We start from the raw sequence: 27,662 nt of genomic DNA on the forward strand, positions 1-27,662 counted from the left end.
AGTAGCAATCTGTACAGAGGCTTCTCCCCATTCAGAAACTGGTTGACAGTAAATATTTTCTGAATGAATAGGAAAGCCTCTGTACTAGAGTCTTTTTCTATTTTAAAAGGGAAATGTCAGGGGTTTGTTTATATCCCTGATATTTTCCCCAAATAATACAAAATAATAATAATAATAATAAAGTAATAGAAAATACATTAAAAAAAAAAAACACATCCTGAAAGCGGGGCGCATGACATCGCATGACGATAATACGAAATCACCTGCACTCCATACAGCATACATACCTTGATGAAAGGTTGGTGCATTAAGTGACAACACGGGTGGTGTCATATCAGATACAGTCCATAATAGAAGTCACCAGCTGTGTGCAAGAAGTAAGGCACTTTTTAATAAATCTTCACATGCGTCATACAGCCAACGTTTCGCGGCCATGCAGGGTCCCTTCTTCTGAGCGGCATAGTGACATTATTGAAGTCACATGATGCCGCATGTGTGCAGTGTTGGGTGACGTCACATGCCTGTTGGGGGGGGCACATTTTTTTGTTCTTGCCTTGGGCGCAAAAAGAACTAGCTATAACTATGTTCGCACTGAACCCAGTCAAAACCCAAGCTCCTCTCAACAAGGAAGCGCCATGGGCACACACATTCACCCAATCAGCTGATTGTCTGGCTTTCCCCACCCCACATCTGCATGTAAACAAAGGATCAGGATGCTTGTGTTGATGTCATTTTCCTAATATGGCCACATAGCCATATTAGATAAATGTAATTTATCAAATATAGGCATGTTGCCATATAAGGTATATGATGTCAACCTGGGGGCTGGAAATTCCCCACCAGCAGCTGATTGGGCAGCACAGAAGGATCTGCTTCCGAGTTTGTTAGGAGTTTAGGGTTGGACCGGGTTTGGACTAGGTTCAGTCATAACCTGAGTTCATGTCTACTCTTTTGAGGTGTAGACCTCTATGTAATAAGTGCCATAGTTCACAACCAAAAGTGTTACGCTACACTAAACCTTTCACATAAACCTATTTATTAACACATTATTATTTAAAAAATCCAATATAATCCTAGTGATAAAAAAAAACAAAAAACACTTGTGGGTTTAGCCAATCATTTCTTGCATATTTATTCTTCATGGTCCACGTAACTGGGGACGTGACAGGGGGTGTCTCCTTTCCCTAAAAACTTTGCGCTAAAGAGTGTCCCTCTTTCTAATCTCAGAAAGTAGGTATGCATACACAAGATACATTCTATTATGTATATTGCTTATGTAATGTTGCCTTCTATTCCAAAATACTGTATATTGTGATATATATTTGCAGAAGATTGCTTAATTAAACCAATCTATGAATTCAACAGAATCCCAAGCAGAAAGCACAGGAGTGTTGAGCTGTAACCCAGAGCCATACAAATAAACAAATCTGTGGGAGCGAGGAAATTTAGAGCTATAAAACATAGTGGAAAGCTGCCAGATAAAGGCAATCTATTTAGTAAAAACAGCAGAAGGGTGTGTTAAAGTAGAATAAAATCATCTGACTGTGATATCGTTTTGTCCACCTGATAACGATAACAGCTCATGTACACATAATGAAATACTGATATCTGCTAGCAAGATCAAGCAAAAAAATGTAATGGTCTGTAAAGTGTTTCTATTTACACACATTTATACAGGTAAATATCTGTAAAACATTCACATCATTAAATACAATTCCATTCCTCAAGCTCAGTTTTCAATCCCACCATCTACTCATGTACATGCGTTTACATAAATACACACATAAATTACAGAGACACTGACCATGGATGCAGTTGATTTTATGCAGTTGAATACAGTGCAGGAAAAGGGCTAATGCACATGGATGTTTAAAAAAAAAGTGTTCAGGGCTGTAAATCATATAAGGGGAAATTCATAAAAACTGGAGCAGAGAGAATCTGGAGGAGGCGCCCATAACAAATCCGTTTTTTCTGTTGGTTTCAATGGGCAACTGCTCCAGATTCTGTCTGCTCCAGTTTTTATGAATTCTCCCTATAGCTTTTTACAGATCTGAATGCAGCAGTATTGTATGCTATGGGCCCATGCACACAGCTGAGTATGCATCAGAAAACTTTGCTGCATAAAGATCCGTTCAATCAATATAGAGAGATCTGCATCTGTGGTCAGTAGTTCAAGTGTGTATGCATCTAAACGCTTGTAAACGCATGTACATGCAAATCTGAGCTAGCTGAATGGAAGAAGCATCTAAAACATTATTTACAAAAGTACTTTACTAAACATTAGATACTTTTTTTTTCCACTGCAGCTTCTGCCAGAAAGATCCTGCATAGATATCAGTACTATCGGCCATGTGCATGAGCCCTTAAGCTAGCCATACACTGGTCTAATTTTGGCTGAAATTCAAGTAGCGTGCAGCCCCATCAAGGCCTCTATAGAGAAAAAGTCGACTTTTCAATCTTCTTTAAATGTTGACCGTTTAGTGACTGCAGCCACTTGTTTGGGTATTCTGTCAGGGACACACCAGCCACTGTCAAAATACAACAGACCAGCAGGTAGGCTTCTTTCATATACACTTTTTTTTTTTGGAACTCCCAAATGACCTTATGTTAAAGGGATACATTTCCACACAGGGTACATGCTATTATAGCCTCAGCAACTTGTGTTTGCTTGTCAAGGAAGCATTACTAGTATTAAACTCTCAAACATTTTTCAATAATTAATCCAGATCAAACAAATACACATTACCCAGTATTGTATTTATTTCCATTGTTGCCCAAACACTTACAATCATTATGTTTCCAAACAGCTCCAACTCTCTTAACTCAGCTTTTATGAACTTCCTGTCAAGAACAAGATAACAAGGGACAGAGCAGTCTCCAGCAGCCATCCATCAATTAGCATGGTGAAGGGAGAAGGGTAGAGTGGGGAGCAGGGGGGTGGATTGCCTTGCTGTACCTGTGTGTTTCTGGATCTAGAAGATATGTTGTCCACACGTCATTCTGCTTTGAAATATCATCTTTATTCATATTCCTTTAGCATGCCATGTCATGCTAAAGGTATATGAATAAAGATATTCCGAAGCAGAATGGTGTGTGGACAACATATTTTCTAGATTGTATACTGTGGCACCATCCACCTGTTGTTCCAGCACCCGTTGGATTCTGGGGTGCATCGGTAGGGTGTGCGAAGGGGATATTACTAAAAGATACGATGTGTTTTTGTGGAGACACGCATAGCTTACTAGCACGCAGAAGGGTGGCTTCATAGGACCCTGCAAGGGGGTCCTAAAACACAGCTTCTAAAACAGAATTTCAGGGCCAGTGTTCAGAGACCAACTGATTCTGCAGGAAACTAAACCTTTTAAACATCAAGGAGCAGCATCCATTATAAGTGATTCATTCAGCATTATAAATAGCTTAAAATCCTGTTGACTTTAATATCACAATAATACAAAAAAAATGACACAATAATACAAAAAAATGAAGAGGTTTACACAAAGTCTATAGATTTGCTGTAAAATGTATGTAAAATTTTTAAAAAGGTTGAAAAAAGGAGAAGGGTAAGAGTTAATCTTTTGTGTACCCTTGAGGAGGTGGCACTTCAACAGATATCTGGCTTAACTTAGAAGAAAAAAAAACCTAGATGCTTTGGTCATTAAAAAAAAAAAAAACAATGAGAGGGAAAGTGAGAGTCAGTGACTGCATGAAAGTGGTTGGAGCCAGAGGAGCTAACATGCTGTTTTTTTACACTGCTTGAACACTTGGTTTTGCTGATGGACTACAATGCAGACACAGCCAGACCCCTCTCTCTCTCTTTCTCTCTGAAAGCCAGTTGGAGTTATCACTAGCACAGTTATGAGAGCTGAAGTTCTACTTTTGCTCTTTAGCTACTTTGTGTAAATAAGAAGAAACAAGTCCACAGTTCTGGAACCTTTTATTACAATTATTTCCTTTTATTTCCTTGCGCTGGTTGATGCTTTTTCTTTTTTTGGGGGAGTGATTCTGTGGAAAGGATTGCAGTCCTGCAGATATACATTCATTCAAAAGTGGAAACTATACAGAAGGTAAGGATAACAGTTTTTCTGAGTTTTCTGATATTTGCTGTTTACTACATTTTAATGCTTTAGGTCAATATTTCTATGAATGTTTTGCTTGGAGAGTAAAAGTCTGGCAGTGAATTATTATAAGGATTCTAGCGAGCGTCACCCAAGCTCAGCAGTGAAAATAATTTGTGTGCTTTAGTTTGTGTTTTCCTTATGTATATATACAGTGATATATTATATCCTGATGGCGAAAAGGAAAACAGTTTAGTTTAGCAAGGGGGAACGGCAATGGTTGCATGTCAGGGGATGCTGGTTTACTGACAGCCAGTTTTGAAAACTCTCAGCCTGATCTCCAGTCATTTGCACAGTGCACACACATACATACTTACATACACGCATGCACTGGTTTATAGAGCCTGTTGTAAGTGGTCAAACTAAGCAGGGAAAACATTTTACAATGTTTCATTTTTCCTGTTCATCTTTGGATCGTAGCAAGGATTTAGTGCCAAGAAGATCCTACAGTTATCAGATTTGGAAACAAACATTTGTGGGCGTGATTGGAATTTAAAAAAGAAAAAAATTATTTTCGAAAAAATATTATTTGGATCGCAGAAAAGAGCGAGAGGTCTGCTCATGTGTTTAGCGAAAGAAGCTTCTGCGAGGTCAAATTTGCAATTCTTTTTTTTTTATTTGAAACAGACAAATTTAGAGCATGGTTAGTTATGTAGAACAGAGAAATGGAAATGTTTTTTTTTTCTTTTTCCTTTCTGCAGAAATAATATAGTAGTTATTGGGTCATGAAAAACACACCACATGGAGGTTGATGGTATTTTTCCAAGTTTATAGTCATCATTGATGTAATAGAGTTTTATGACACATTGCACCATCTTTTATGCACATCTGCTCTGCGTACTTCCTTACTTCATCAGAATCCTCATTTATCTAAAGAAGACAATCACCCAAGAATTTATATTTTTGGTAACCTTTGTGCTTGTGCAGTTATTTTGACTTTTGCTACTCTGATGTGAACAGCAAGTACAGTGGTGTTCCTCCATCACTCTTCTCCCCCTGCAGCTTCTGTCACTGTAATGTTCCGCATGTACTAAACTCAATAAGGAAGCATCTGCTATGAAGACAGACAGCTCCAGGATATGTAGAGAGAGGCAACTGTTAGCAAGGGAATTTTATTACATTTATCTTAGGTATAGCGGTTTAAAGTGACACTAAACTGAAAAAATGCAATCAAGTACTCTAACTATTAACAAAAATTTAGCTTATCCTTTTTGATTGTAAGCTCTCACAAGCAGGGCCCTCCTTACTATCTTGTCTTGATTTGTGTTGTAACTGTAATGTCTTCCTTATATTGTAAAGCGCTGCCCAAACTATTGATGCTATATAAATCCTGAATAATAATAATAATATTAATAATAATAATTTGAACTTCATTTGGCTGTAGATCCTCAAATCATCTCTGAATTGGTGCTGACACTGTCCTTCCTTCTGGAGGGTGGCTACTTTTGTTCCCCATGGTTCCTGTGTGTGTTGTAAAGTAGACACCACTCCAAGCTCACTCCTGTGATAGACTATAATTTCAATACATATTAATAAACTAAACATTAGATTTTAGCCCATCACAGGAGTGAGCTTAGAGTGGTGTCTACTTTAAAACACACACAGGGACCATGGAGAACAAAAGTAGTCACCCTCCAGAAGGAAGGACAGTGTCAGCACCAATTCAGAGATGATTTGAGGATCTACAGCTGAGTGATACACAAATGAGCTAGGCTTTTTGTTAATAGTTAAGGTACTTGAATGCATTTGTAAGATTTAACTCCTGAGTTTAGTGTCACTTTAAGTGCAATGTCATACACAGATTGCCCCCTTCCCCTTTCTCTGTTATTATCAGAATCAAGAGCTTCCACACAATGCATCCTAGCCTGTGACTCAATATGGTGGCAAATATGCAATTCTGAGAATTTTCTGATACCATCGTTTTAGCTTAGAACAAATGTGCTAATACCATGCTGTCTGAAATGCCCACTGAAAAGGGTTGACCATATGACCTAACAAGTCTACTAACATCTGAAGCATCTTTAGCCCCTCTTGGAGTCTTCAAGGGGAATCTAAATTACTGTTACAGTGCAACTATCAAAATTTACATTACAGTTTCTGAAGCGGTGGCACCTATAGCCCTAGGTGTGGTCTTGAAAGGCTCAGCATATATGTTTTGTTTGTCATAACATTATAAACGATTTACAAAGAATACATCTTATGTAAAATACACAACAAAACAAATATAAATGGTACTGACCATAAAAGACACAAGCTTGCGTTACATAAATTGACATGTACCAGGGGGCACTTAGCATAGATCAGTTCATCATTCAATAGTCAACACCAGTTCACAAAGTATTGATGACTGACACTTGGTACCCCAGCACCAAGAAAATCAGCAGTGCTTTATTACAGAAATCAGGGAACATTGTTCTTGTGCCTGTACTCTTTCTGTTCTTCTCATCTCCGTTTGGCCAATAAAGATTGCTATTCCACTCTGCAACCAATAAGTAGACGTAGGCCGAGGAAAAGAGCAAGTAGGGTGAATCCTTGTGCAACCATGAGAGGTGTGGTTCATCCTTTCCTTGAAGTAGAGCTTATGATTGGGGTATGAGTGCACTGACCTTAAAGTAGGGTGAATGAAGGTACCAGAAGGTGTCTGTATACCAGAAGTCCTGCTGCTGGATTACTAGCATTTAGGGGCTATATGTACTCTTACCAAAAGGTCAGCTCCACTTTTGACCTATAGTGCAGTGTTTATGTGATAGCAGACAAGCTGACTTCTTATCCGTCCTGGGTAAGATAGCCATAATCAAATACCTAGCTCTACCCAACTAACAAAAAGCCAGAGGATGGAATCATGCTCTTTTAGGCCCCATTCCCACTAACTGATTTATCGCGCGATTTCCGCCACGATATCGCGCATTTTTGTTGTGCGATATCGCGAGAAGTCGGCGGCCAATGCTATTCATTGGAACTGTCTTAGCTCCATGTCGCTCGTCACTCCAGCAGGACCCTTTTTTTGGCGGATTTTGCAAGTTTTTTGTATTTTTTAATGGAGCCCGATGGTGAAGGTCCCGCTACCGTCACTGGATAGTCGCCCCGAACAGTCGCGATATCCCGGCCGTGCGAATCCACCGCTAAAGGTAAGTAGCTCAGTGTGAATGGGGCCTTAAAGGATTCCCCATAATGTACAATAATTATATAGTTATGGAATCCAGCTTCAAGACCTTGAAACCTGATATATGGCCTTTTTGGAGTGGGTGGACACACAACGTTGGGTAATCTCACCACAGGGTCTCTAATAAGAAGTGGTCACATGGATATAAAAAATAGTGTACACCCAGAACTGATGTGGATTAGGATGTGGTATGCATGATTCAAAGCTTCTATGTTCCTCTTGTGTATAGCTTTAATGGATCACAGTGGATGTCAACATCCTCTAGCTCTAAGTGGTGTGAGTGAGTTCTGAGATATCGTCCTCCCCTGAACACGCAATAATCTAATTCCTGCTCATGAAATTTGGCATGCCTGAATTTGACAAACAGGCATTTACAGTGGACCTATCAATATTATATTAATTATATATTAAGCACATGTAACTCCCCTAACAATGCCTTCATTGGCTTTTCTCATCAGGGCAAATCTAATTTTGTTCAAGTGTTGTCTAGGGCATGGGTAGACAACCTTGGCTCTCCAGCTGTTCTGAAACTACAAATTCCATCCTGCCTCTGCCTCCGGGAGTAATGCCTGTTGCTGTCTGTCTTGCAATGCCTTGTGGGACTTGTAGTTCCACAACCACTGGAGCTCTGAGTTTGCCTACCCATGATCTAGGGTTACCATCTAATTCCTGGACTGAAATGTTGGCTTAGGTATAAAGAAATCATGTAAATCCTTGTGCCTGTGCAGTTTCTGTTCCCACATGTTTGAGACAGATCAGTCCTCTGATGCGGCCTCTCGCTATATGACCTGCTAGAAGGTTACACTGTTGTAGTCTGATTACTAGGAGAGAGGAGAATGAGGACATGCTTCCTCCTGCTTGCAGCAGACTGATGGCAGCCTAGGTAAAGTCACCTACCTTAAGCCCAAGGACTGTTTTTTAATAATAAAATTGTACTTTTTTTTTCCAATTTATACTGTTACTTTATATCAGCACTTATATACTACTTTATAAGCACTCTCTTTTGTTGGGAGACTTTGACATACAGATGGCAGTGATCTATACTATAAAGATGACATCCCCCTGTCAAAAGATTATGCTTGCTTTTAAAAATGAACTTACTGTCATAATTCTTACTAGGGTTGCCACCTGTCTGGGTGAATCCCGGACAGTCTGGTTTTTAAGGTCTGGTTTCCGGTTTTCCAGCCAGCTGCCACCGGCACTCAAGACACCATGTGCCCATACCGGCACTTCAGATTTTTTGACAGATGCGGCGGCGGATGTCTCCAGCAAGTACAGGACCTCAGGCAGCTGCATCTGCCTGATGCCACATTTTCCTGTGAGCCAGGCACATATAAATAGGCGCAGCCAAGCCCGCACATCTCCTCTGTCACGCTACCCACCTCCGGACCCCTGGTGAGACACATCACAACCCTCACAGCAAACACAGTAAAGCCTGCATAGCCCACCTGAGACCCCACACAGCCACCTGAAAGCCCGCTTAGCCCACCTGAAAGTACACATAGTCCACCTGAGAGTCCACATAGCCCACCTGAGAGTCTGCATAGCCCATCTGGTAGGCCACATAGTCCACCTGGGAGCCCACATAGTCCACCTGGGAGCCTGCATAGATCACCTGAGAGCAAGCAAAGCCCACCTTAGAGCCCACATAGCCCACCTGAGATAAAACATAACCCACCTGAGAGCCCACATAGCCCATCTGAGAGCATGCATAGTCCACATGAGAGCCCACATAGCCCACCTGAGAGCACACATAGCCCACCTTAGAGCCGACATAGCCCACCCGAAAGCCCGCATAACCCACCTAAGACCCCCCACACAGACACCTGAGAGCGCGCATAGACAACTTGAGAGTCCGCATAGCCCACCTGAGAGCCATCACAGCCCATCTGAGAGCCTGAAAAGCCCACCGGATACTCCGCACAGCCCACCTGAGAACCTGCACATCCTCCTAAGAGCCCGCATAGCCCACCTGAAAGCCCGCAGAGTCCACCTAAGAGCCTGCACAGCCCTAACCAAGGTCACAAAGTAGTTGGGGTGGCCGACGAGTATCTCTAGAGACACCCGACCGCTTGTATAGGAGCAGGCATCACTGACTTGGCTGTCCTGAGATCCACTGTGCCCGATCCGGCCCGGAGCGGCACGGCTGCTCTGTGACAGGGGTCAGTACATGATCTCCCTCTGATCTCCTCTCCAGTCCCCGAATGCAGGAAGTGATGTATATTACATCACTTCCTGCATTCAGTGTCACAATCCAGCTACAGGAGCTGATGAAGCTGATCTCTGGGGGTCCCTAGGCGACATTAGGGGTTTTGGAGAACCCTGATGTCTACATAAAGAGGGCCTGTCATGTAAATTGGCTATCACATAGGGGGCTTCTTAGCCCCCTATGTGATAGCAATGAAGTTGTGTTAAAAAAAATATTATAAAAAAAATAAAGAGGCATAAAATCTTTTTAAAAACACACACAATTTTTTAAAGCACCCCGCCCCCCATGTACACACGCAGATATGCTTCGGGTGTGCCTACGTGCAAATACGACAATTGCACCTTTTGTGACGCACATGTTATACATCACCGCGAACGTTGGAGTGAGAGCAATAATTTTAGGGTAATTAATCACCGATAACACTAAACTGATGAGCAATATAAGTGTCTTAAGCGTCGCCCATGGTCAGTTTTCAGTGTGGTTGTTTGCTGCGATTTCGCAGGCGCGCACAATTTTAAAGCTTGACATGTTTGGTGTCTATTCACCCGACGTGATCCCGACTTTGATATTTTACCACAAATATGGGTAAGAATAAATGTTTTATAACATAACGTAGGGAAAAAAAATTTTGTGTGAAATTTACGGTACTTTTTTCATTTTATAGTAAAAAGTAAACACACCCCCCCCAGTCGTGATTTTATACCACCAAAAGAAAGCTCTATCTCTCCCCAAAAAATGTTACCATAAATTGCAAGGCCGATAGTCCGGTCATGCTGACTGGTGACAATTTTGACTGACTGGTAAGACACCCGAAATTTTTCAAGCCCTGCACATAATTAAATAAAATGCAAACAATAATTAAAAATGAACTGCATAAATTGCATATTTTAAGACAAGCGTTTTTAATTCCAGCAGCCAGTTCTGTCTCATATCTAAATTCTACATATAACTATACACAAAACCCTGACCCTATGGAAGTTACGCACAGAGTGCAGAGGTCCGAAGTAAGGAACGCACAGAGTGCAGGGGTAAGATGTAAGCAAAGCACAGAGTGCAGGGGTAAGATGTAAGCAACGCACATAGTGCAGGGGTAAGATGTAAGCAATGCACAGAGTGCAGGGGTAAGATGTAAGCAATGCACAGAGTGCAGGGGTAAGATGTAAGCAACACACAGAGTGCAGGGGTAAGATGTAAGCAACGCACAGAGTGCAGGGGTAAGATGTAAGCAACACACAGATTGCAGGGGTAGATGTAACAACGCACAGAGTGCAGGGGTAAGATGTGAGCAACGCGCAGAGGGCAAAAGTAGCGTGCAGAGGGCAGAAGTAAGGAACGCGCAGGGGGCAAAAGTGAGGAACACGCAGAGGGAAAAAGTAAGGAACAAGCAGAGTACAGAAGTAAGGAACGCACAGAGGGCAGAAGTAACGCGCAGAGGGCAGATGTAGGGAACGCACAGAGGTCAGAAGTAAGGAACGCACAGAGGTCAGAAGTAAGGAACGCACAGAGGTCAGAAGTAAGGAACGCGCAGAGGTCAGAAGTAAGGAATGCACAGAGGGCAGAAGTAACGCGCAGAGGGCAGAAGTAGGGAACGCACAGAGGTCAGAAGTAAGGAACGCGCAGAGGTCAGAAGTAAGGAATGCACAGAGGGCAGAAGTAACGCGCAGAGGGCAGAAGTAGGGAACGCACAGAGGTCAGAAGTAAGGAACGCACCAAGGTCAGAAGTAAGGAACGCACAGAGGTCAGAAGTAAGGAACGCAGAGAGGTCAGAAGTAAGGAACGCACAGAGGGCAGAAGTAACGTGCAGAGAGCAGAAGTAGGGAACGCACAGAGGTCAGAAGTAAGGAACGCACAGAGGTCAGAAGTAAGGAACGCGCAGAGGTCAGAAGTAATGAATGCACAGAGGGCAGAAGTAAGGAACGCACTGAGGGCAGAAGTAAGGAACGCACTGAGGGCAGAAGTAAGGAACGCGCAGAGGGCAGAAGTAAGGAACGCGCAGAGTACAGAAGTAAGGGACGCGCAGAGGGCAGAAGTAACGCGCAGAGGGCAGAAGTAAGGAACGCACAGAGGACAGAAGTAAGGAACGCGCAGAGGGCAGAAGTAAGGAATGCGCAGAGTGCAGAAGTAAGGAACGCACAGAGGGCAGAAGTAAGGAACGTGCAGAGGGCAGAAAGAAGCACACAGTTCAGTAGTAAAGAACGCACTAAATCCTGCTTTCCTATCACACAGTATGGGGTGGCATGGCATGCGTTATATGTGACAGCAGTCTGGCATTTAGAAGCAGCTGCTCACTGGTATTGGGCAGCTGGATTTTTTACATAGAACTTTTTTAGCAGCAGATGTAAACAATGAGGGCCCATTCACACTATAAAGAGTGCGCTCCAGTGCATTCAGCCTCTGGAACGCAACTCGGCCGGCTCACTATGTTTTGGGGTGGAGGGGGTGTGACGGTGCATTGAAATGAATAGCACCGCGCCGGTCCACAGTGCGATCGCCAGCACCCAAACGCGTGGCAAATTAGTGTCTGCATTTAGGTCCAGTGTGATCTGCAAAAAAGTAGCCCATGCAGTCTTTTTGCAGATTGCACTGGACCAATGCGCAAGCACTAATATTCCATGCGTTTGGGTGCCGGCGATCGCGTGGCGGGGGGGTGGCTGTGGTGCTATTGACTTCATGGCACCACCACGCCCCTCCCATCCCAAAACAAAGTGAGCTGGCCGGGTTGCGTTCCGGAGGGGGAACGCACTGTAACACACTCTTTATGGCGTGACTGGGCCCTGACAACAGTATTTTAAAAAAAGGATGATTTTTTTTTTTGTAGCATGCATTTTCCTTTTTTTAAAGAGGGGTGCTTCACTTACCTGATCTCTGTGCACCTGCTGCTCCTGATCGAGGGGTTAACTCCCTGTGTCCCAGACCTTTCTTACCCTCTGATGGTATCGGCCTCCTCCTTGCTCTCCTCCAAATCTGATGCCATCGCTGGATGCTGGAGGAGCGGGAGCCTCTGCATGTCCATGGCACCGTGCGGGCTCTGTCATCTCTCAGGGAAGGAAGTGGCGCTGCTGGCACCCCATTCTCCCCGCGAGGCCCGCGGTGATAAATGGGGGGAGGGGCGGGATATCACACAGTATGGGGTGGCATGGCATGCGTTATATGTGACAGCAGTCTGGCATTTAGAAGCAGCTGCTCACTGGTATTGGGCAGCTGGATTTTTTACATAGAACTTTTTTAGCAGCAGATGTAAACAATGAGGGCCCATTCACACTATAAAGAGTGCGCTCCAGTGCATTCAGCCTCTGGAACGCAACTCGGCCGGCTCACTATGTTTTGGGGTGGAGGGGGTGTGACGGTGCATTGAAATGAATAGCACCGCGCCGGTCCACAGTGCGATCGCCAGCACCCAAACGCGTGGCAAATTAGTGTCTGCATTTAGGTCCAGTGTGATCTGCAAAAAAGTAGCCCATGCAGTCTTTTTGCAGATTGCACTGGACCAATGCGCAAGCACTAATATTCCATGCGTTTGGGTGCCGGCGATCGCGTGGCGGGGGGGTGGCTGTGGTGCTATTGACTTCATGGCACCACCACGCCCCTCCCATCCCAAAACAAAGTGAGCTGGCCGGGTTGCGTTCCGGAGGGGGAACGCACTGTAACACACTCTTTATGGCGTGACTGGGCCCTGACAACAGTATTTTAAAAAAAGGATGATTTTTTTTTTTGTAGCATGCATTTTCCTTTTTTTAAAGAGGGGTGCTTCACTTACCTGATCTCTGTGCACCTGCTGCTCCTGATCGAGGGGTTAACTCCCTGTGTCCCAGACATTTCTTACCCTCTGATGGTATCGGCCTCCTCCTTGCTCTCCTCCAAATCTGATGCCATCGCTGGATGCTGGAGGAGCGGGAGCCTCTGCATGTCCATGGCACCGTGCGGGCTCTGTCATCTCTCAGGGAAGGAAGTGGCGCTGCTGGCACCCCATTCTCCCCGCGAGGCCCGCGGTGATAAATGGGGGGAGGGGCGGGGATTGTGCGGAGGCTGCGGGCACCTCATTCTCCACGCGAGGCCCGAAGTGTCAGATGGGGGGAGGGGCAGGGATTGTGTGGAGGCCGCAGGCACCCCATTCTCCCCATGAGGCCCGCAGTGTCAGATGGGGGTAGGGGTGGGGATTGTGCAGAGGCCGCAGGCGCCCCACTCTCCCCGCATGGAATTGCAGCTCCCCTCTGCCCAGGGACAGAGTCGCCAGAGTCAGGTGCCGGTGAATCTCCAGAAGTGAGTTAGGCGGCCGCGAGGCCCTTGTGAGAGCGAGGCTTTAGGTGACCGCCTAACTCGCCTAATTAGAGAGCCGCCTCTGTTGAGGATCTACCTCTACCTTCTGTTCTGGTGACCACTATAAAATGTTAGATTTCCCACCACTTTCATTCCCTATAATAATTGCCACCAGAGCCAATAGAGAGGGTGAATCTGCCTAGCGGGCACAGAGAGCAATGAAAACTTCTCAGTGGTTTTAATGCTTCCCTTCTCTATCCAAAACTGCAACAATACTTTGGCTATACATACTCTTTAAGACAGAATGGAGCCCTGGGCAAGGTAGCAGCTTTTTTTTTTTTTTTTTTTTTTATAGCATACAAATACATACCTCTCAACTGTCCTTCTTTTTGGAACCTTTCTCCCTCTTTACTCCTCAGTTGTCCCTCTTTTTGGTCTGATGTACAGATATCTATGACATGTCCTATTAATCTACCAGAAGTGTTATTCTGCACTAAAACTTTTATCTTATCTCTTAATTATCTTGTTTGCTATTTGGAAAATTCAACATAAAGGAAAAGAAAAATAACCAACAGAAATAAATGACAGTGTCAGCATGAACTTAGAAATGATTTGAGGGTCTACAGCTGACTGATATACAAATAAGAACATTTTTGGTTAATAGTTAAGGTACTTGATTGCATTTTTAAGGTTTAACTCCTGAGTTTAGTGTCACTTTAACACAAGAGGAGAATGCATTTCAAATATCAGCCTATGTTTTATATACCGAGGCTGCTACTGTTGACCTCCTTCTAAAAGTCTGACTTGTTTGGCTTTAATTATTTTTCAGTTACTGACTCTGAATTATTTTTCAGTTACTGGTCCAGAAAATGGTGTGAACCTACCCTAAATGTCATTTTACTATTATATAAATCACGCATACTGTAAAACCATTTCTTGAATATTGGTTCAGTATTGGTCCTATATTGGTAAAGGACAACCAAACTTAAAGCGAAAGCTTTACACTATGGGGTTCATTTACATAATCTATACACCGGGAAGATGCAGATCGCACAGCACTAGCGCCCCTAGGTGGCGCTGACAAGTATGAGGATTATCATCTAGGAGTGCTAGTGTATTCCCTATTTGAGTACCCCAGCCTGTACACAAATTGAGGTATTTGACATTTCTATGCAGACCACTGATCTATGTTATTTGCCAATTTCAATAAAATATAGCTCCCCAATTAAAGCTGGGTTTCTTCTATAGGTTTACCAGACAGGGAGTGTTTGAAAATATAGTTTTGCATTGTACTACCTTCATTTTAAATATATACTGTCTTGATAATCTTCACATTTACATATTCATTTATAAATGCTTATTTTTGTGCACCTTTAAAATAGACACACAGAAACCTGAAATGTTTCAAATATAAGCCCAACAATGTAATTAAGAGTATATGGAGGTATATGGAGGTTCTTCTCCAAAAGGTGAAAAGGTGCGTGGAGAAAGCACAGGTCCATGTTAAGAGCAATCTAATTAATGTCGATTAATATATCTGTCATCAGTCATACTAAAGATTTACTCAAATTAACCAATCCCCTTTTTTGACCATCTGCATAGAACTTTTTTCATTAATTGTAAGTATGGTTCTGAAACTAAACTCTCCGCCATCACTTAGAGGAGATAAAGGTTAGATTTGATGAGACATTTGATGATAAATAACAAGTCATAGTTAGAAATGTACGCGTTGAACATGAGTGATGAGAGGAATTAGGCTGGCCACAAATAAACACTGGGCAGGCTTAGGTATACCCCTGGAAAAGCCAGAACATGAGGTTATAAATACATATTATTACATATAGATATTTTCCAAAGTGCTCTAATCTCCATGACCATCCATTCCTATAATGAGAACATGCTCCACTTCTGTTCATGTGGCAAAATGCATGGGAAAGAGTAGTGGCTAATAATTTACAGATGATGGGTACATATCTCCCCACAAGTTCTTCCTTAGAAGCAATTTGAACAGCTGAAAAAGATGGTTGGGAAGCCATGTACTGTCCTGAACCCACTCGTACTGTTTCATGAATGTAAATGCAGTGATGAGTATCAAGCTTGAGCTCCTTTTTCTATTGAGAAATCTCAATGGTGGGAAGCACTCGTTATCCTAAGCTTACACAGCTTGGTTCTGCTGTAACAATTGTAAGCAATTTCTACTCTCATTTTCTGAATGCAGTAGTTCTGATTTATTTCATAGTAAACAACACTAATGCAGGAAAGCATCCACTATGGCACTGGCTATTAGGCAACATGGAGGTTTCTGAGGCAGTAATCTCACTTGTACTAAAAGTGATTACGTCCGCCTTTCCTGTTACCAGGGAACCATGCGCGGGTGTCCTCACACCGCATGCAGGTACCCACACGGGTGGACCAAAAGCATGACCACACCAGACACTGCAAATGAGCTTATATACACAGTTTAATATGCACACCAAAATAATATTAACAGAAACAAGTAAGAGTAGCTAACTACATCTAAACCCAACTACATGTACAAACTAACAGGCAAGTAAACCCGGGGAGCAAAGCAACACCCGGGGAGCAAAGCAGTCAGGGTGCTAGGGGGCACCAGGGCTCAGGACTGCAAACCGGTAACAGGACTCCCAGAAAACAGGTAACAGGACGGGAAGCAGGTAACAAGACTCAGGATGGGAAGCAGGTAACAGGACGGGAAGCAGGTAACAGGACTCAGGATTGGGACTCAGGATTCACAGCAAATGGCGACAGAATACTGAGGCAATATCCAGACTGCAGGGAGGGATTAAATAGCCTCCCAGGTAGTGATTAATCACCGACAGCTGGGAGACAGCCACAGGTGAGGACTGAACATGCGGACTCCAGCACCATGCAGTGGTGGTCTGGTACCTGACATCTCCTGTCTGCCTGAAAAAACCTGTAGGTGAGCGCAGGAACTGCAGGACCTGGCTCCTGCACCACCTGGAGGTGCTATGGTCCCTGACACCTGTTAACTTCAGAAACATTCCCGATTTCAACTCCTAATCAAATATATAATAAATACACCTTTGTGATATTGGGGTTGATTTACTAAAGGCAAATAGACTTTTCACTGCACAATATGCAAGGGAATTTGCACTATGCAGAGGAATTTTCCCTTAGCTTAGTGAATGTGGTGAAAATTCAGTTTGCAGTGAAAATCCAATCATGTGCAAGGAAAATGAAAAAAAAAAAAACACCAAAACAGTATATGGACATATACATTACTGGATGATGGAAGTCAGCAGAGCTTTGCATCATTCACTAAGCTAAGGGGAAATTCTCATACAACATGCAAATTCTTTTGAAAGATTAACAGCCTTTGCCTTTAGTAAATCAACCCCACTGAGAAGACAAACAGAGGATCAAGAGGGACTGTAAGTCATGCTGCCTTTTTTAATAATGATGTCCTATGATCAGCCAGCCTGAGGTGGCAACCTGTGACACTCTTTCCGGCTTCCTGCTGGCGTCCCGCTGAGCTCCTGGCAATCAGTAATGTCATTTATCAAGACAGGATGCCAGACAGAGCCGCTGACAGCACAAATACCCCCCCGAATGATCATTAGCTAATAGCAGTGGATGATCCCCCAGAAGGACCATACAAAAGCAGCACTAACACCCCCACCACACCCCCGCCTCAGTTGGCGAATAGTGTATGGACAGCCCTGCCTATCATATAGGCGTTACCCCTACTGTCACCAACCCTGTTGCCGTGGCCAAAGAGTTCTATGTGGCAAATACAGTTTAGTCTGTTGTAATTAAGACCTAGTATACTAAATTTAGGTCTGCTAACAAAAGCTTTACCAAGCTAGCTTACTGGGTAAAACGATAGATATTCTCTTTGGAGGATTTTTTTAATATAATACAAATAATACAGAATATACACCTAAAAAGAAAAAAAAACCTTATTGGAGCTTCTTTTTCCCTGTTTAAAATCCTACTTCCTGGACTTACCATTTAAAATGATTAGGGAAATAAGTCATGCTTATAGATTTCCTTCATAGTTGTGCTTGAATATCATTTCTTTATTTTGTGCCTCTTTTAGCTAAAAAAAAATGAGTAAAGGTTTCAGTGAAATCCATATACCAGTATTATCACTAGATTCAATTATATACACTGATGACCTTTTTTTGCACTTCTCCTGTAAAATCTGGCTTGTCCCTACCTTTTTCCTGAGCACTACTATTGGTCCTGTAAAAGGATAGGCAACCTGACTGACCAGTGGTCAGATTTGGAAAGCAGATCAGGTGGGTTTGAATATATCCATATCAGCCTAGATCTCTAATTATTTTGACAGTAGGTATTAATGAAATATCACCTCTGCTAATGCATTGCTTTCATCATATGGTCAGTTTTAATTGTCCAGGTTTCAAACAGGTTTTCTTTAAGACAAAGACAAATGTGTTTCCTATTGCAAGCAAAAACTGTAGACCAGTGTTTCTCAAACTTTTTCCAGTAACGGCAGCCTATTGATAGTATGCAAAATCTCAAGGCACCCCAGTCTAAAATGAAATAAATGTGAATTTAAAAATTAAAAAAACAACATATGACACTCTCCAAAATCAATATCAAATCCTTCTTAGAAAGTGCAGTTTCCCCTTCACATCAGAGTCCCCCCTTCCACATCAGTGGCCCCCTTCACGTCAGAGTCCCCCCTTTCATATCAGGAGCCCCTTTACATCAGAGTCCCCCCTTTCACATCCGGAGCCCCCTTTACAACAGAGTTCCCCCCTTCTCATCAGAAGCCTCCTTCACATCAGAGTCCCCCATTTCCCAACAGGAGTCTCCTTCACATCAGGGTCCCCCTTTTAGCAAAGATTTTAGGGCACCCCAGGGTGCTACAGCACCCTGGTTGACAAAGGCTGCTGTATACAATGACTTAAAGTGTGGGTAAAGGCAAACTTCTTTGGATTATGGAAGGGTTAGACCCTGTGTCAAGTTTGGGAAATGCACCCCTCTATGTGTCATGGTGACCATTGTCACGGAGAAAGAAAGTGAAGGAAATCCATAATTTAAGAGTAACATTTCAGGGCAGAAAGTGAAGGAAAATCATCCAATGCGTACAAATTGTCTAAGATGTGAATTCCCGTAACTTTTGTGAGCTTTCCTTTCTTGTTGCGTGTCCAAGACAAGAAGTGAAGGGAAATCTCCCTAACAGGACTCAGACAGCAAAAACCTGGCAGGAGAGTTAACCATTCAATACTCTATCCAATTTTTTTTTTTTTTATTGGCTATACCTACACTTTAAAACTTTCTAAGAAACAAATGGCCATGAACTTTCCTCTCAAAATTTGAGAAAAGAATCCAAAAACAAAATTGAAGTTTCCACACAGCTCAGCACATAGAAATTGTGTTCTCCTTTTTCTAAATGTTACAAAACACTCTTCTAGGATTCTAATGTGCCATATATTTATAAAACAAGGACAGCTAACTCTGACACAAATATTTGTTTTATTAGTCTGGCTTAGAATGAACTGATAGAAATCCCACTCTTGTCTACAGAAATATCTTCCACCAGCACTCCAGTCTGTTAAACTACACAGCAAATAAAGCATCTGCTAAACATAAACTGGTTACATTAATCCGCACTGCAACCATTTTACTGTGTCATCCTGTTTTTCTTTCGAAATTTGAATCTGGCAAGGAGATGCATTCCTTGCACTGTTTTAAAGAGGCATTTCATGGTTGGGAATTTAAATTCGGACATTGCTGCAACGTGCATACAGTGTTTTCAAATTGTATATCTGTTAATAAAACAGGGTATAGACAGATAAATAAAAGCAAACACATAGACAAATAAGTGTCATAATCCAAATATCAAAACAAAGCTAGGTCATTTTTTGAGGGGAAGCAATTCAAATCTATTCCATGTGAACCGTGCAGGATTGCATAGCAATCAATGAAAATGAAATTTTATTCACTTGCCCAAACTGAAACCTGACTGGCTGCCATGGGGCACATTGCACACAATTATTGCCCTGTTACTTGTTGATTAAATAATTTGCTGCGCTACATGTTACAAAGTTTGTTAGATCCCTGAGGGGCGTGGTGACAGACACTACCGCTCTCTGCAGGGAGAAGATAATAAACTGAGCGGTCAGTGGTTTGTGATTGTTCAGTTCTTGAGCTTAACAGCTGACCCATGACAGCTGCGGTGTCACACACGGGCTCTAACTATGGGAGTGATTGCATTACACTCTCCCTATAGTTCTCATTTAATAACCTCTTTTCAAGGGAGAATACATTCTGTTCAGTTAATAGCTGAGGTCCTCCATTCCCCTTAATCATTTAGTTGTTCATCTTAGCACTCTCTCATTTCTATGCAGCTTTAAGTCTGGGTAGAAATATGGAACTTCTGTTGGTAGTCTAGTGCATTGTATTAGGAAAACATTACATAACCCTGCTTTGGAATATTGCTGAAATTGTGTAAGTGTCTCATTTGTTTCTGTCTGAGAGAACATACACTGGAGTTTAGTTGCAGAATAAATACTAGAACATATAAAGCTACCATTTATCTTGTCTTGCACATTTTATATATGTAATGCTTAAACATGGTGTCCCTCCCCAGAGGCGCAAGCACATCACTAGCAGACAATTTGTTTTTGTAGACCTTAAACACCTTGTGTATGTCCAGTGGACCACAGTCATTGGCATGGTAGATATCACTGGCCATGGCATTAACAGCTGTCCTTTTCAGTTCCACTTTACACCAACTAAGGCATGCAAAAACATCAGTTTAGGCTTCATTTAGCAAAATGTCATTAGGATCTGTATTCGAGTTGTCATTGACAATTTTGAACACCTAAATGTGCCTAGCTTTTGTATCATTGCACCACAAACTTTATCTCTTCTGGAGTGGTAGACCCTATGATTAGACTTTTTAAGTTCAGCAAATAGTCTAGAGTGCCTAAACCAGTCTGTGATTATATAGATCATTTTCTAGTACTAATGTGTCACTAAGAACCAGCATGACAAGTAATTATTTCCATGTGTCAACTGGAACACACAGCTTTACAGCAAAACTGAACAGTCTACAAAGTACTAACATATTTTTCTTTAAGAGACATTTGTGTTAATATTTAATATAAGTATGACTTCCCCAGTGATTTTATTAGTTATACTACATCATCTAGCTCTGTCCATTTGGTGGTTATGAAATCTATGAAGCTATACCACATGATGGCTTCAGGAATACCTTCTGTAAAGTACAACTTCCTCACATCTCCCCTGAGCCATTCACTCAGAGCATGACCTCTTGTTCAAACACATTTCTCGAGTCTAATTCCTCTGACTTCTGTATGCTTTATGGGTCTCTCTTGGTGTATAAATTCTAATTCTAATGTGTCTGAAATGCCAAGTCCCCAACCATTAACTAACCGCTCACAGTATGAGCATGTCTTCTCAGTTATTCATGCGTATGAATGACTCCCTAGCTATAATTCTAACATCATATGTAACTCTTCAGCATATTTAATTTTGTGTTTCTGAATAAAGTTAGAAGTTCTTGGCCATGCTGTTAACACTATAAAGAACAGTTTAAAACATTAAAATCTAATCAGTGAGACCCATTTATGAAGTTACTTTTTTATCTATGTCATAGTGTAGGCTCCAACATAAATTAAGAAATCAGCATTTGGCAGTTCACTGCAGGAACACTAATGAACAATGTTTTTTGGTTGGCTACATCATGTTTTTGAGAAAGACCTTTGCGTGCTCAAAGTAACTATGACATACAGTATATACATCAGCTACCAGAATAAAGGGAACAAATGTTGTAGTTACGTCATAAATATAGTTGGGAAATACAAGCAACTCTTGACCTTGAAAGTAAAAAGCTGTTGCAATATGTAGATAACCCATAGAAAACTATTGACCGGCAACACTGTCCTTTATTCAAATGAAGTCAGGGGGCTTGCTTGTCCACAATGTATTTTTCATTACAATAAGGCTATTCCTGCCCCAGTGGACACACATCTACTATGAGTCCCACATGAACCACTGAAAGAAGCAAAATCATGCCACTGTAGGAAAGACACCACCTAGGTCCTTGCAACCAGTGTTACAAGTGTCAGTGTTGCAGTGTCAATTAGTGGTTGAAAACATAGTGCATAGTAGCTAGACTTGTTCTTAGACAAGCGCCATAGGAGATAAGGATAACATCTCAGGCTTGCAGCACTCAAGGGACCAATAAATTCAAGATATATATATATATATTTTCTTTCCTGCTTGTCTTACACTACTTCTTCAATTTTTACTCAATGGAGTTCATCTTAAATGTAATACTTTAATATACTTGAACAGTTTATTGAAGACCATCTGTTATTTAGTAGTAAACACAATGGTGTGAAAAAAAGAGAGTAGGCTACGCTGGTGCTGTAGGTAATTCATCCAATCATGCAGGTTTTAATGTATTTGAAAGCATTATGTCTAAAGCGGATATGTCAAACAGGCATAAAATTAAAGCTGAAACTTTAGTTCCATGCAATATCTTTTTCAATCTTTAGATTCTGTTTTCTTCCTTTTTTATATTTGCTTACCTGATCACTGAGTTACTGTCCTGGAGCAAGCATGTACATAAGAGGTGTCCCACCCAGCTCACTGGCATCACAGATTGCCAGGAGCAGGGTGGGACACCAGCCAGAGTGCTCAAGGTTGCTAAGAGCTCTTAGCAACCTGGGATCCTATGGCTGGAAAGGGGACTGCAAGCATACCTGCTCCCCCCCTTAACCCAATAAGATGCTGCCTGAGGCAACCACTGGAAGCCAGTTGCATGCTGAGGTCTGTGTCCCCTCTGATCCCCACTGCTCTCCCTGCCTGTACAGACAGAGGCAGTGAAGATCGAAGGGGACACAGAGCTATTCCAGCTGCAATGCCAGTGGGGAGGAGAGAGCAGTGACAGGAAGAGTCAGGATGCTGAGCGGGGCTGTCAGGATGGAGAGTGGAGCTGTGTGGGGCCGGGCAGAGCTTCAGGATGCCAAGTGGGGAGGATCAACAAATATGTGAAATATGTTCATTCATGACTGGGAGACATAGTAATCACTTACTCTTAGGGGTCTATTCACAAAGCTGCCGAAGGATCTGGCCGTAGCTTCGGCCGATCCTTCGGCTAGCTTCGGCACCAGGACCCCTTCGGTTCAGGAGAACCGAGGGGGTGCTGTACGGGCTATTCACAATAGCCCGTACAGCTCCCGATCACGGCCGAGCGGCTCAGTCGAGCGCTGAGCCGTGCTGAAAGACGAAGCTGGCCGAGCGGCCGGCCATTGGCCGGCCGACAGCCTGCTTCTGACAGCTGGGCGGAGCCAGAAACATGCTGAGCATGTTCGGCTGATCCGAAGCCACACGAAGCAAGCCGATGTACGGCTGATTTCAGCCGATATACGGCTGAATTCAGCCGTACCAGCCTGAAGTGAATAGCCGAACGGTGTTCGGCTCACTTCACTTCTGATCAGTCATTCACTCGGCTGCCCTTGGCAGCTTTGTGAATAGACTCCTTAGTTTCTTTTAACTTAGTTTCTGAATGGACTGGAGCACTCAGTACAGAGGTTTCCTGTCCATTCATAATTGGGGAGAGTACAATGCCTCCTCAGTTTGTGAAGGAACAGGAAGCCTCTGTACTGAGTGCTCCTGTCCATTCAGTGCTGAGGCTGTAGAAAAAGAGTCTGATGACTCTGTATCCTCAATCTCTTTTTCTATTTCAAAAGGGAAATATCTTTTTAGACCCCTAATATTTCTCCCAAGACTGTCGACAGTAAAGTAAATAAATAAATTTAAAAAAAAGAAGAAAAGAATAATAATTAAAAAATGAAAAAATAATAATAAACCTAATTAGTTGAAAAATGTTCTTCCAGCCTTTCCTTGTTACTATTACTTACTTTGCCAGCTTTTTTTTTCCCTGTCCAAACTTTTTGGAGACCTTTTGCTGCCATCAATTTAAAATGTACCTTATTCTTTTCTTAATATGGTACATATTCTCATTTTAAACATGTGGTATGTTTTCTATCTTCTATTGTGAATAAAATATACGTTTATGAGATTTGCAAATCATTGCATTCTGTTTTTATGTAGATTTTTTTTGATCTAGGAGAATGCATTTGTATAAACAAAGCAGTAATGGCAGTACTGCTGGTTTCAATGTTTCAAAGCTGTTTTTCAGGTAAAAAAGCTGAATACATAGATGAAAGACAAATATAAAAGTATTTCTGTCCTGAGAGTTACACAGCCCTCTCACGCAGCACAGCAACTCAGATGTCACTATTTTCTCTGGTACAATTATTACTGTACAAAGGAGATAGTGGTGTCATCTCTACAACTCGTGTCTGCTGACGGGACAGTAAAAAAGCAACCACAACACTATGAGGCCATCTCTCTTCTCACTCTGCTCTCTCCTATCATTTTGCTCCTTGTCAACACATTTGCATATAGTGCACCTGATTGGCTCCCAGTCCTGCCCTTTCTCTCGAAGTCTGAATTTAGCTTTGATTGGGATCCAAAGAGGATGATATTAAGTCAAATCCAGGTGCCTTAACTTTATTAGTGAATACCTAGCTGCATTCATGTTTTTTTTCTATTTGCTTGGAGGTTAGCTTTAAAGGAGAACTATGGGGTTAAGGCTTTTCCCCATAGTTCTCCTTAGGGTAACGGGAGGACACAAACTAGCGTCCTCCCGTCACCCTAAGCACAGTATACCGCAAGCTACCATATATATACTGTATATATATATATACAGGGGGAATTTATACTTATTATATTTATAAAACTGGAGCAGAAAGAATATGGAGAGAAGCTGATAGGTTGCTGTGCACAGCTGCTCCAGATTTTGTCTGCTCCAGTTTTGATCAATTCCCTTCAGTATGTTTATATGTATAGGCGAAACAATATACAAATAATAGATACCTAGAAGCAGGTCAATATATCAATAATGTAATAACGTTTAAAGCTAAACTCTACACAGGTACCTACACATTTGAAGTACATATATGTGATGCAATCTGCCTTAAAGGATATCAGTAGATTTAGTACGGCTATCTTTTTAAAGTTGCCTCTCCAAGGAAAGTATTCCATCCGGGCTCTGTTTCTTCCGCGCATTCACAAACAAATCTCTATTCATTTCTATATGCTGTCCACCACTAGCCTAAAATTATATCCATTAACTGCCAAAATATTTGTTATTCTATGTACTAGCTCTAGTGATTAGGGATGCCCTGCACGTTCGAGTCGAACCTATGTTCGACTCGAACATAGCATGTTCTAGCGTTCGCCGAACGCCGAACATTATGGGATGTCCGCGGTCTGTTCGACCGCGGGACATCCCACAATGCACTGCGCCATCCGAAACGGTAATTGGCTACAGTCTTGCACCTGACCGCAGGTCAGGTGCAAGATTGTGCCAATCAGGGCTCAGTACTAGTGATATGACACCCTTGCCAAATCATATAGCATTTAGATTTCTGTAATCTCACTTTTCTCCATTGCAGCTTGGTGTGATTTTACATAAAAAAGTGGGAGTGCTTTCCCATTGCTGCTCTCAAAAAAATACCCACTACCGCAGATCTCAGATACATTGTTACCTTTATTCTATTATGCTACTCTGCAGTCTGCTCCCCCATTCATCTCTATATTCAAGCCTTGTGCCCGTGCAATACAACACAGGCTAGATAGGTTCTTGAACAATGAAACCTTCTTTTTTTTGCATATATATACTGCTAGCAAGCAGTAGACCTTTGCAAAAACGTTAAAAAAACGTAAAAAGTTACTAATCAGGTTTTTACATACTTGTGCCTCCGCCGCTCGCTACCACCCGAAGATCTAAAGATTCTCGAGCGGCCGTGAAGTATAAAGGGGTGGGGGACATGCACAGTAGAGATCTTTGGATGGGAGAAGAAGGGAGACACAGAGTAAGTCAATGCACGCAGCCTGGCAGTGTGCATGCGCACAGACACCGTGGGACACAGAAGACACAGCAGACAGCGCTGGATCAGAGACCGGCAACAGCGCTGGAGGGACTCCTGAAAAACTACAGGAAAGAAGAAGATGATTGGATCAAGAGGCATCATTTAAGGTAAGTCCTTAAAGCAGCATGGGGGGGTGACTTTAATGTCACTTTAACACTGGTTGGGGCAGTGATGGGCATGCATGCTGTATCTAAGGTCTTAGGCCCGACTGCTGACTGGATAGTGAGGAGCACTGCTGAGGTTACCCTTGTGCTCCTCTCTGCTTTGAAGTCATATTAAAGTCAAAAGGTTTTTAAGCTGTTTCAAATGCTGATTACATTACTTACATTGGATGCTACTTCTGGTCCCCTGAGCACTAGCCCTGATATCTTGTTTTAGGGTGGCTCCTTTCCCCTGCAGGGTCCTATGGAGCTACCCTTGTGTGTGTCTCCATAAACGCATTGGCAGGGCAAGACAAGCCATTCCCTGCTCCAAAGTCCTCCCTTCTCCAAGCTATTAGATGGACAGCTGCTAGAGATTGTGATGTCCCTTGTGATCTTGTATTGCAGCTGAGATAGCTGGAGCCAGCTATTTGGAGACATGATGACTATTTTGGACAGATATATAAAGAAACACTTTACAGGGCAATTTATATTTGTTTAATCTGGATTAGTGTTAGAAAATGTTTGAGATTTTTTTCTTTTTCTGCTCTAGCGGGCACGCACGGGCAGAAAAGACCCGACCATTGCACACACCCGTTACCGGGTGTTTCACATATAGGCGATCAGCGGCTCCATAGCACGCCGATCGTCTATATGTGCTCGTTCGCGTCCGCCCCCCCCCCCGCGCGGCCGCCGGTTTTCTTTCCCCCCCCCCTGAACCCTCACCTTGAATCACGGGATCCGCTGCCCCATCTTGAATCCCGGGAACGGCTCGGAGGGCATCAGGAGGAGGAGGACGGGAGGTCAGCTCCTTGCTGATTCCATCCGGGCTGTGATGTGTAATGCGGAAGTGATGTGTATTACATCACTTCCGCATTCACCTGTCAGTCATCTGGCTGCTATAGTCAGAGAGAAGAAGCTGATGAAGCTTCTCTCTGGGGTCCACAGGTGACATTAGGGGTCCTAGAGACCCCTAATGTCTCCATAAAGAGGACCTGTCAGTGTGCCTTTGCTATTATATAGGGGGATTGTTATCCCCCTATATAATAGCAATAACAATAAGATACTACTTTAAGCATAGTTAAAAAGGCGTAATGGCAGCACTTTGCAACATTGCAGACCCTGATTGGCTCAGAAGTCTGCCACTCCCATTGTTGTTACAGGAGACAGATTCAGGTACTTTTTAGTAGATTTCATCTGGATTACAAAGTAGTTTTTTTTTATTTAGTTATGTGCATTGAGTTTAGCTTTAGCTGGTTCACTCTAAAGAATTTGATAAAGCTGCACTTTTTTAACAAAACACTGCATAGACTTACATTTGTTTCTGCTTTTAGAGAGCAGTGAAAAAAAAAAAGCTAAATCAGGCTTCTCGTATTCAGTTTAATTGTCACCATAGGGCCTGTTAGCTCCAGCATTTTATCTTCAGCTTTAACATCATGTACAGGAAACCACTCTAAGTCAGCCATGAACCGTGGGATGCAGCAGTGTTGATTTTGTAGTGGTCCGATTAGCCGTGTAAGACATTTAAGTCTCGTTTTACACACTATAACTTTCCAATTGGCCAGACTAAAAGGCACAGTCAAATAATGCATTCCGGCCAGCCCGTAGAGAACAGTACACGCTGAATCTGTTCAGTCATAAAATCACTCTGTTTATTTCTAATTTATCACTGCCAGTGCCTCATAGGAGTGATTAGGTTCATCTGGTTTCAACCCATACATTTAAAGTGTCTTTATTTTGGAAGGATTGAACCTCTTTTTCCTTCTAAACTGCCTTTCCATGCTTGCCAAG

General features: G+C 42.5%; 1 protein-coding gene across 2 annotated transcripts in view; it reads left to right on the plus strand.

Annotated features, from left to right (window-relative positions):
• The first annotated feature begins 3,784 nt into the window (after positions 1 to 3,784).
• RSPO1 (R-spondin 1) overlaps positions 3,785 to 27,662 on the plus strand; it is a 113,672-nt gene continuing 89,794 nt past the window's right edge. For both annotated transcript variants that reach the window (XM_018557233.1, XM_018557232.1), the window contains exon 1: positions 3,785 to 4,064. The gene's annotated coding sequence lies outside the window, so the exon portion shown is untranslated. The remainder of the gene's footprint in view (positions 4,065 to 27,662) is intronic.

The sequence above is a fragment of the Nanorana parkeri genome, unplaced genomic scaffold, assembly GCF_000935625.1.
Source record: "Nanorana parkeri isolate BGI_ZX_2015 unplaced genomic scaffold, ASM93562v1 scaffold275, whole genome shotgun sequence".
NCBI classification, from domain to species: Eukaryota; Metazoa; Chordata; class Amphibia; order Anura; family Dicroglossidae; genus Nanorana; species Nanorana parkeri.